Consider the following 9,059-nt stretch of genomic DNA (forward strand, 5'->3'; position numbering starts at 1 on the left):
ATACAATGTTCTTTGCTTTAACACGATGCCTGTCCCCACAGTTCATATGTATCACGGCAGCCATGAAATGGTGACTTACTGGTCCCTGTTAGCATTGCCCGGAGTGGAGCGCATGAACTCTGGGGCTCAACCCCAGATCTGTCCCTGACCAGCTGTGTTATCTTGAGCAAGTCACTCTTCTTCCTCAGCTTCTTCGTCTGCAAACAGAGATAAAAGTAATATTTACCGGGGCGCCTGGGTGGCTCAGAGGGTTAAAGCCTCTGCCTTGGGCTCAGGTCGTGATCCCAGGGTCCTGGGATCGAGCCCCGTATCGGGCTCTCTGGTCAGCAGAGAGCCTGCTTCCTCCTCTCTCTCTGCCTGCCTCTCTGCCTACTTGTGATCTCTGTCTGTCCAATAAATAAATAAAATCTTAAAAAAAAAAAAAGTAATATTTACCTCACACAGTTGGTGTGAGGATTCAATGAATGTAGGAAAAACACATGGAACAATGTACGTCACATATCGAGCCCCAACGTATTCACTGTTAGTCTTGTCCACATGGTCTCCTCAGCCTAGGACGTACTGTGTGTCCAGTAGGGACTGCTCATATTAGCGGGATTCGATAACCATCTGTTGCATGAGGGGTACCCATTCACTGCTGAGGCATTTGAGACTGACAGAATAGTGGGAAGCGCCCAAACTTTTGAGTCTGACAAATAGATTTCAGATTTTATTTATTTATTTGAGAGAGAGAGAGAGACAGCTTGCCACAAGTGGGGGGAGGAGCAGAGGGAGAAGGAGACAGAGAGAGACTCCCCAGGAGACTCCCTGGGGAATGCAGAGACCGAGGAGGGTCTCGATCTCACCATCCTGAGACCATGACCTGAGCCCAAATCAAGAGTCAGTCGCTCAACCGACTGAGCCACCCAGGTGCCCCCAAACAGATTTCACACCTTATTCCTTCATCCTCAACTGTTGACATTTTGGGGATAGGGGAGGTCCACTGACTGATTTTCTCTGAGCCTCCGATTTCCCATTTATAAAACAGAGATAATCCTGGGGCGCCTGGGTGGCTCAGTCGGTTAAGCGTCTGCCTTTGGCTCAGGTCATGATCCCAGGGTCCTGGGATCGAGCCTGGCATGGGGGTGGGGAGGGTGGTCTCCGCTAGGCGGGAGTTTGTTTCCCCCTCTGCCTGCTGCACTGCCTACTTGCTTTCTCCCTCTGTGTTAAGTAAATAAAATCTTAAAAATAAACCAGAGATATTCCTTCTCACAACATGTTTATGCAGATTTGAGACAATTGTGAGAGTTGACCGATACGTGGTAGCTCCTCCTCTACAAGTATCGAGCGGTAGTATCCAGAGCGAGAGCTTTGCTTGGCCCCAGGGGCACCGTCCACAAGACACAACACGCGTGGAGCCCCCGGAGTAGCGCCGAGGGGCCCGAGGCTGTGCACAGCAGACCCTGCAGATCGCGGCCATTACCAAGAGCGGTTAGCAGAGTCTCTCGGGGCCGGACGTACTTGGGGCCCGTAAGAACGATTTAGGGTTAGCACGGGCCGCAGAGACCTTCCACACGTGACGTTCTCGTTTTTAAGCCATGGACACAGACCCAGCGGTGGACTTGGGACCCGGCGTCAAGCTCAAGCCTTCTACACGTCGGGCCCACTGATCTCCAAGGCCCGGGAAACACAGTGGCGCAGGGACAGGGATAAAGGAAACTGAATAAAGCTCGTGTGGGTCGCCGGTGCCCCGAGCTCCTCCGACAGTCGTCAGCGTCCGTCTGGCCGACACCAACCCCACCCTGCACCCACCTCGCTGCTGGCCCCGGTCAGGGTGGAGGCCCGGACACACACGGGGCCCCTCTGCTAGGGGATGAGCGGGGTATGAGCAGGGTATTTGGCAATAACAAGTTCCTTCTGAGGAAAAGTGAGTTTCTTGGCACGTTCCTTGCCAGCATTACAAAGCTGAAGCTAAACTCATCTCCACTTAGCCCGCCAGGCTCCGCTCCCCGAATGTGTCCTTTGCCCGCCCTGCCACCGTGGCGACCAGGGTGTGAATCAGGCCCCAAGCCCGAAGCTTCCCTAGGACTGGCTTCTGGGCATCGTCCTGAAGTGTTCGGTGAGTAGTCGCTGAAGGGCCAACCGGGGGGCCGCGAGGGCTTGGCCGGGGAGGCCTCGGCCAAGTCTGGGCATTACTTTTCAGCAGAGCAGGAAGGGGAAGTGGTGACCTATAACCTCAGGCGCTTTTCCAGAAGGCTCGCCCAGTCTCTCCTGCTCTGAGGAAGTGGCCCATCTGGGAGAAGGGCAAGCCCTCACCGGGAGAAGCAGACCCTTCCCCAGGGCTACCATTCCGGACCACCGCCGGATTCTGCTGAGAGTTCCAAAGGCGTTCCAGCGTTGGCAAAAACCCACGATCTTGGGTTAACTGTCGCTAGAATATTGTGGAAGCGTTGGCCAGTCGCCTCTGTCTCTACCAGTCCCCCAGTCCCAAAAGAGAAACGACACTGAGGTTGCAGCAAGAGGAATTTAATAAGACCGATGTCAAGAACTTCTGGAACCCCGGTTTAATGACATGTTGAAACTATATATATATATATATATATATTTTTTTTTTTTTTTTAAGGGAGGAACTGTTCAGGGTCCCTCCTGGAGGGAGAAGGCGAACCTGATCTTCGGGTTTGGGTCCACACTGACATTTACTCTGCTATCCCCGGGATAGAGGTGCTGGCGTGAGTGAGCGGGTTTCGTGTTAGGCTGTTTCATGCGGGGCGCCCGGCACACAGTCGTGGGGAGCAGAAGCGGTGCTGGTGGGTTGCGTCATGTTCTCCAAGCCCAGACACTTGGACGAGGACACAGATACTTCGCTCACCTTCTGGTTCAAGAGCTGCGTTAGGACAGACACTCACGAAGGCTAAAAGGAACAAATCGTAGTGGGGGGGGGTCTCTAGAACGGGGTGAAAGCAGGACACCTCTAGGGAAGGGAGGAGGGAGCACAGCCCTGACAGCCCGGGCCCACCAGCCGGAATCGAGGCAGCGTCCGGCCGGGCAGGACCCCACCCCCGCAGGGTGAGCCTGTGCTGTGTCGTAATTGTTGCCGGTCGCTGGCGTGGGAGAAGCCCAAGGGGTGTGTCGCCTCAGCTCCCGAAGCCGCCGCAGCCGGCTGGTCAGTCCCCTCCACCCTTGGACACGAGATCCCAGTGGTATCCCCGGCTCCCGCGACTGGCTGGCGTCCTTGAAGGTCTCCTGAGTGCAGAGACACAGCTTCTAACCACCCGCACTGAGGATGATGTTTGCGGCGGTGCTTGCTGCGTAGCCCGTGCGCGTGCGCGTGTGTGTTTAAGGCAATTCTCTTTTCTGGCTTACCCAAAGTTTTTCTTTTTAAGGATCATCAATTTTTTTTGCAATTTTGAAGTGATGACACGGTTTTTCTCGTGGAATCTATTAGTCTGGTGATTTACAATTAAAGATTTTCTAATGTAAATTCTACCCCTAGATTCCAGAAATAAACCTCACCTGAGCACAGATTATATTGTTTGTTTTCTGCTATATATGGCTTGTGAATACCAGGTGTAAAATTTGTTCACATATATTCATGAGTGACGTTAGACTCTGTTTTTTCTTGCAAAGTCTTTATCTGGTTTTTGAATTAAGAATATTTTGGGGGCACCTGGGTGGCTCAGTGGGTTAAAGCCTCTGCCTTCAGCTCGGGTCATGATCTCAGGGTTTTGGGATCGAGCCCCGCATCGGGCTCTCTGCTCCGCAGGGAGCCTGCTTCCCTTCCCCTCTCTCTCTGCCTGCCTCTCTGCCTCCTTGTGATCTCTGTCTGCAAAATAAATAAATTAATTAATTAAAAAAACAAACAAACAAAACAACATTTTGGCCTCACAGGGTAGTTGGGGACTAGTTCACTATTTTGTATCTCTAGAAATTGTTGAACGTCTGTGGTAAAATCTGGGGTTTTTTTGTTTCCTTGTTTGAAAATTGGTAGAACTCACTTGTAGAACTATCTTAGCCTGATGTTTTCTTTTCTTTTTCTTTTTTTAAAGATTTTATTTATTTGTTTTAGAGAGAAGAGGAGGGACAGAGGGAGAACCAGGAGCAGACTCCCCGCTGAGCAGAGAGCCTGACCAAGACCCTGGGATTACGACCTGAGCCAAAGTCAGAATCTTAACCGGCTGAGCCACCTAGGGACTCCGAGCCTGATGTTTTCTTTGTTATGAGAGTTTTAACTGCAAATTCAAATTTTTAAATGATTATAAGAGACAATTCAGTCTTTCTATTTTGGGGGGGGAATAAAGTTCTCAAGTAAATTATTTTTTAGCAAATGTGTTTAAATTGATCATTACCGAATATATTTTTTAAAGCTGTTCTTACTGTTTTAATTTAAAAAAATCATCCATGATATCTTTAGATACATATTTTTATACTCCTGATTTTGCATATTTGTGCCATTTTTATTAGATTGTCTACTTATTGATCCTTTTTGATCCTATTGTCCTTTGTTTCTCTATATTAATTTCTGCTCTTAAATATGTTATTTCTATCTCTTTACTTTCTTATGGCTTATTCTATTATTTCTTCTCTAAATCCTTAAGTTGGATGTTTTAAGTTTTAGCCTTCTTTGCTTGTCTCATATAAGCATTACTATGATAAATTTTCCTTTACATTTCTTTTGCTACACCCCACCGTTGCTGGTATGCACTATTTTTTAACATTTCTCAACTGTAAAATTTCAAAATTTTGTTTGTGATTTTTTGACTTATGAGTTACTTAACTATATTTAAATTATTAAACATACTGAAATTTTTAAAAATTTATTTTTATTATTAACTTATAAGAAACAGAAGAGGCTTTAATCTGTATGATTCTAGTTCCTAGAAACTAATTGACACTTGCTTTATAGTCCAATATATGATTTATGTCTGTATGTGTTTCGTATGTAGTAGAATTGCTTAATTATTAAGTGAAATGTTCTGTATTCATCCATAAAATCAAGCACAGGTGTATTTGCATGGGGATTGGCTGTGAATACACAGTGTGATGAAGGTGAAAAGAGTGATTATCTGTAAAGCCGGGCTCTTTACAAAAATTTCACAGCACCTGGTGGCTCAGTGGGGTAAGCATCTGACTTCAACTCAGGTCATGATCCTAGGATCCTGGGATCGAGCCCCAGGTCTGTCTCCGTGCTCAGCAAGGAGTCTGCTTCTCCCTCTCCCCCTCCCTCCGAGCTCCCCCCACACATGCTTCTGCTCTGGCACGTGTTGTCTCTCAAATAAACGAAATCTCAAAAAAAAAAAAAAGGATAAAAAGAAAGAAATTACAAGGTAGGGACAAGCAGTGATTTTTAATCTCTGGGCCTTAACTACCCTTCAGGTAAGAAGTCTTTTTTTTTTTTTTACATCATCCATCCATACATCTGTGTTTTCTGAATTATTGGGTAGTAAAAATAACTACTATCTTTCAATTTTGTACCTTCAATGAGTGTTCCTCATAATAGAAAAATTTGGAAACTAGTCCTGTGGTTTTTGTTTTGTTTTAAAGATTTATTTATTTATTTATTTGACAGAGAGAGATCACAAGTAGGCAGAGAGGCAGGTAGAGAGAGAGGAAGGGAGGGAAGCAGGCTCCCTGCTGAGCAGAGAGCCCGACTCGGGACTCGATCCCAGGACCCCGAGATCATGACCTGAGCCGAGGGCAGCGGCTCAATCCACTGAGCCACCCAGGCGCCCCTAGTCCTGTGGTTTTATGCTTTCTAGAGAGATGCTGATTTCTCTAGGAAGTTCATACAATGTTCCAGAAGTAATTAGCACATCATGCAAGTTACATGCTGCATCAAACATGCCTTCTGCCTATTAGGTCTAAATCCACGTGAAACAGGGTTTAGACCACATAATCAAAGTGAGCCCCCCCCCCCCCCCGTCAGGTATTTTCAGAAACTTCTCAGCACTTTGAGACAAGGTTGGCCAGCCTGCATCAGGGTCTCTATCCAAATTGCATTTCTGAATCTACTCAGATTGCTTTCATTTAAGGAGTCAGAATTGATTCAAACCCACATTTTAAAGAGCTCTGAGTTTGGGGACTTTTCCTATTCTCAGTCTTCACCACTGCCTTTGTGAATCCAAAGCCATTTTGACTGTATCCTTGACTCAATCCTATATTAACAATAAAAGAGATACGTTCATGAAGGGGAAATATAACAAAGGAGGGACTTTCCTACAAGTTCTTTGAAAAAAAAAAATTTTGCATAAACCATATTTAACCAGAACCTTTGTTTTACGTTTTTCCTTTCTGAATGCTTTGTTGCACTCCCTTGCATTTCCCCTCCCTGTCCCTCCACCCCAGCGAGTCAGAGACCAAAAGCTTCACACTGGAATCTTCCTGGCCCCACCCTAATCATCAGGCTGGAATAATTACATTTACTGACGAGTCTCCCTGCTTCCGTTGCTCTCCACTCTTAAACCCTTGGACGTGTTCATCTTCCCAGAATATCACTGTGGTCCTGTCCCTTTCTTGCTCAAGGGTTCCCAGAAACTCCAGAATAAATTTTGCAAGTTTTCGCCTGGGATTTAAAGCTGTTTTGTGCCGTTTTCATTGCTGGTCTTCTGCAAAGCCCATAAAGCCTGTCTGACATCTCTGCCTTCAACACTTTTGCTTTGGATACTTACCTCACCTTCTGGTTGCTAATTAGACCTCTATCAGGATCTGATTCTACCTATAAATTCTGCTGCCCTTTGCCACGTGGTCCCTGCCTCTCTGAACTGCAGCATCTCCTACTTGCACTCTTCAATACCCCATAGCACATGCTGCCTTGACCTGCAACTAGAGGTGCTTTTTCCTTCCACCCGATGCCCCCTGTGTCCACAGCCTCTGGTAATCTGTCTTGTAAAATTCTTCTACCTTAGAGCCTTATCAAAAAAAGACAGTTTTTTCCTGATATGGTATGGACTTGGATGTCAAATAAGATAATTGGATGTCAACTAAAATAAATTGAAGATAATTAACAAATTTACAAAATCTCTTTACGAATTTATAAAATTTACAAATCTCTTACCCTACCAGTATCGTCATCATGGCAACTCCTGCTGTTACAACTATTAGTACTGGAAACGCTAACACTAGAAGTGTGGCTTGGACCAAGCTTCAGCCAAGGTCCCGAGTAAAGCTTAGTCCCAATTAACCTTTCAAGGTCACACAGACAAGGCTCTACTTCATGGAATGCTGACAGCCTGTTAGATAAGACAAGACTGGTAAGGCTAAAGGGAAGTGAAAATCTCATTATTTCTGCTAATAATTTCCCTGTCCTTTGCCATGGGTTACGGGTTGTTTTGGTTCTAGTGACTTTTATTTCCTGAATGGGGCATGTAAACAGGGGGAAGAATCAAATTGCTAGAGTCAAGACGGGGAAATGTTCAAGGAACTTTGTGGAAAAGACAAAATGAAGAGACAGATGGCAGAGAATAGGGTCTGTGAGGGGAAGAGCATAGACGTCTAAAGGATAACTTTACTAATTTTCCACAGTCTGATTTGGATAGGAAGGCTCTTACGGTGACTCATCTGTTTCTCATTAAATCGTTATGGAGCTGGTCTGTTTCAGACTGTGTCAAAGAACACAGCATAGTCTTGGGAAGGTCAAGGGTGAAAACTAGGGCGTATGTGGGAAGTGTGTGACATTCGGGTGACAGGTTTTTTTATATCAGAGCTAAGGTCATAAAATTAAATATCAATTTAAAGAGATATTTCCCTAGGAAACTGAATTAATATGGCCCAGGCTCACTGAGCTCTGGTAAACAAATCCAGAGGAATGGGTAATTCTGTTTCTTGGACTCCTGTCAATTTCATGAAGGTTGGTATTCTGAGTTATGAAAGAAAGGGGTTATTTCGTTTAATCTGAAGCACAACTATGTGAGGAATATAATGGTAGTCCCATTTCACAAATAAATCTGAAATCCAGAGAGGTGAATGACTTGTAGGGTCACCCCATAGAGGTAGAGGCAGGATTCCCACCGAGTGGGGCTCCCCAGCCCGTGAACTTCCGTGTCACTCCAGCAAGGGTGCAGGTAGCAGAGCTGACCTGTGGTGGGAATTTGAGCACTGGGTTCCAATTTGAACATAAAGGAAGGACCCTCTGGTTTTTAAGCTTAGGACAAGTTTTCAGACCTGCTTCTGCTCAAGCCCATGCATAAGATCCAAAATCCTACACCAAGAAAGCACAGAAGGCAAGATTTTGGTGGAAAGCAATCTAAATTTAAGGTTCCATTCACAAAACGAGTTCCTACCTGACTCAATCATCGCAATAACCCCGGGAGGTAAAGAAGGCATGTTTCATTATGTTATAGGTAAGGAAACAGGAAACTAAGTCTCAGGGAGGCTAAACCCATGGTCTTTAGAAAAATTTATCTTATGAACCCTTATTTATTTTTTATGAGTGTTATGAATCTTTATCTAATAGATATAGCATGACATATTTCCTAGGATCTCATAGTAGCCTTAGGGCTCAACTAAGGACTGTGTTTTTAAGTCTAAATACACCTTATTCCCAAGAAATAGACACTAGGGCCGCTGTGTGAGTTTGTGCAGGTTGTGCACTGTACAACTCTAAAGGATATATCTTAAGCTACATGAATGTAAATAATATAGCCTAGATTCATAGTGTAGAACATGGAGAATTTTTTGGCAACAGCTCATATTGTAAAGCAGGATCTGAGATGGATTCGAGAAAAGAAAATACAATCATTACCAAAAAATCATGACCATAACATGTATAATTTTGTATGAAAGCGGTGTTGGCCATGGGGCAAGACGGGATTTCAACTGGCTTTTATCAGGTCCCTATCCTGTTGGAAGAAGTTAGCCACATTGGATGAGTGTCTGCTCGGGTCATCGTATGCATGGAGAGAGGTCCTGTGGCCATTCATACCAGCAACACACTATTTGCTCCTACACAATCTGTGCCTTTAGGGAAGGTAGAATGTCACTGGGAGAAAACATACACATGCTGACTTTTAGGTAATGTTAGGAAAAAAAACAACTAAGCACAAAACTGCATGTTGTAGACCAATCTTGCAGCAGGAGGCCACAGG

This window comes from Enhydra lutris, unplaced genomic scaffold, assembly GCF_002288905.1.
Source record: "Enhydra lutris kenyoni isolate GAN:26980312 unplaced genomic scaffold, ASM228890v2 scaffoldscaffold24, whole genome shotgun sequence".
Taxonomy (NCBI): domain Eukaryota; kingdom Metazoa; phylum Chordata; class Mammalia; order Carnivora; family Mustelidae; genus Enhydra; species Enhydra lutris.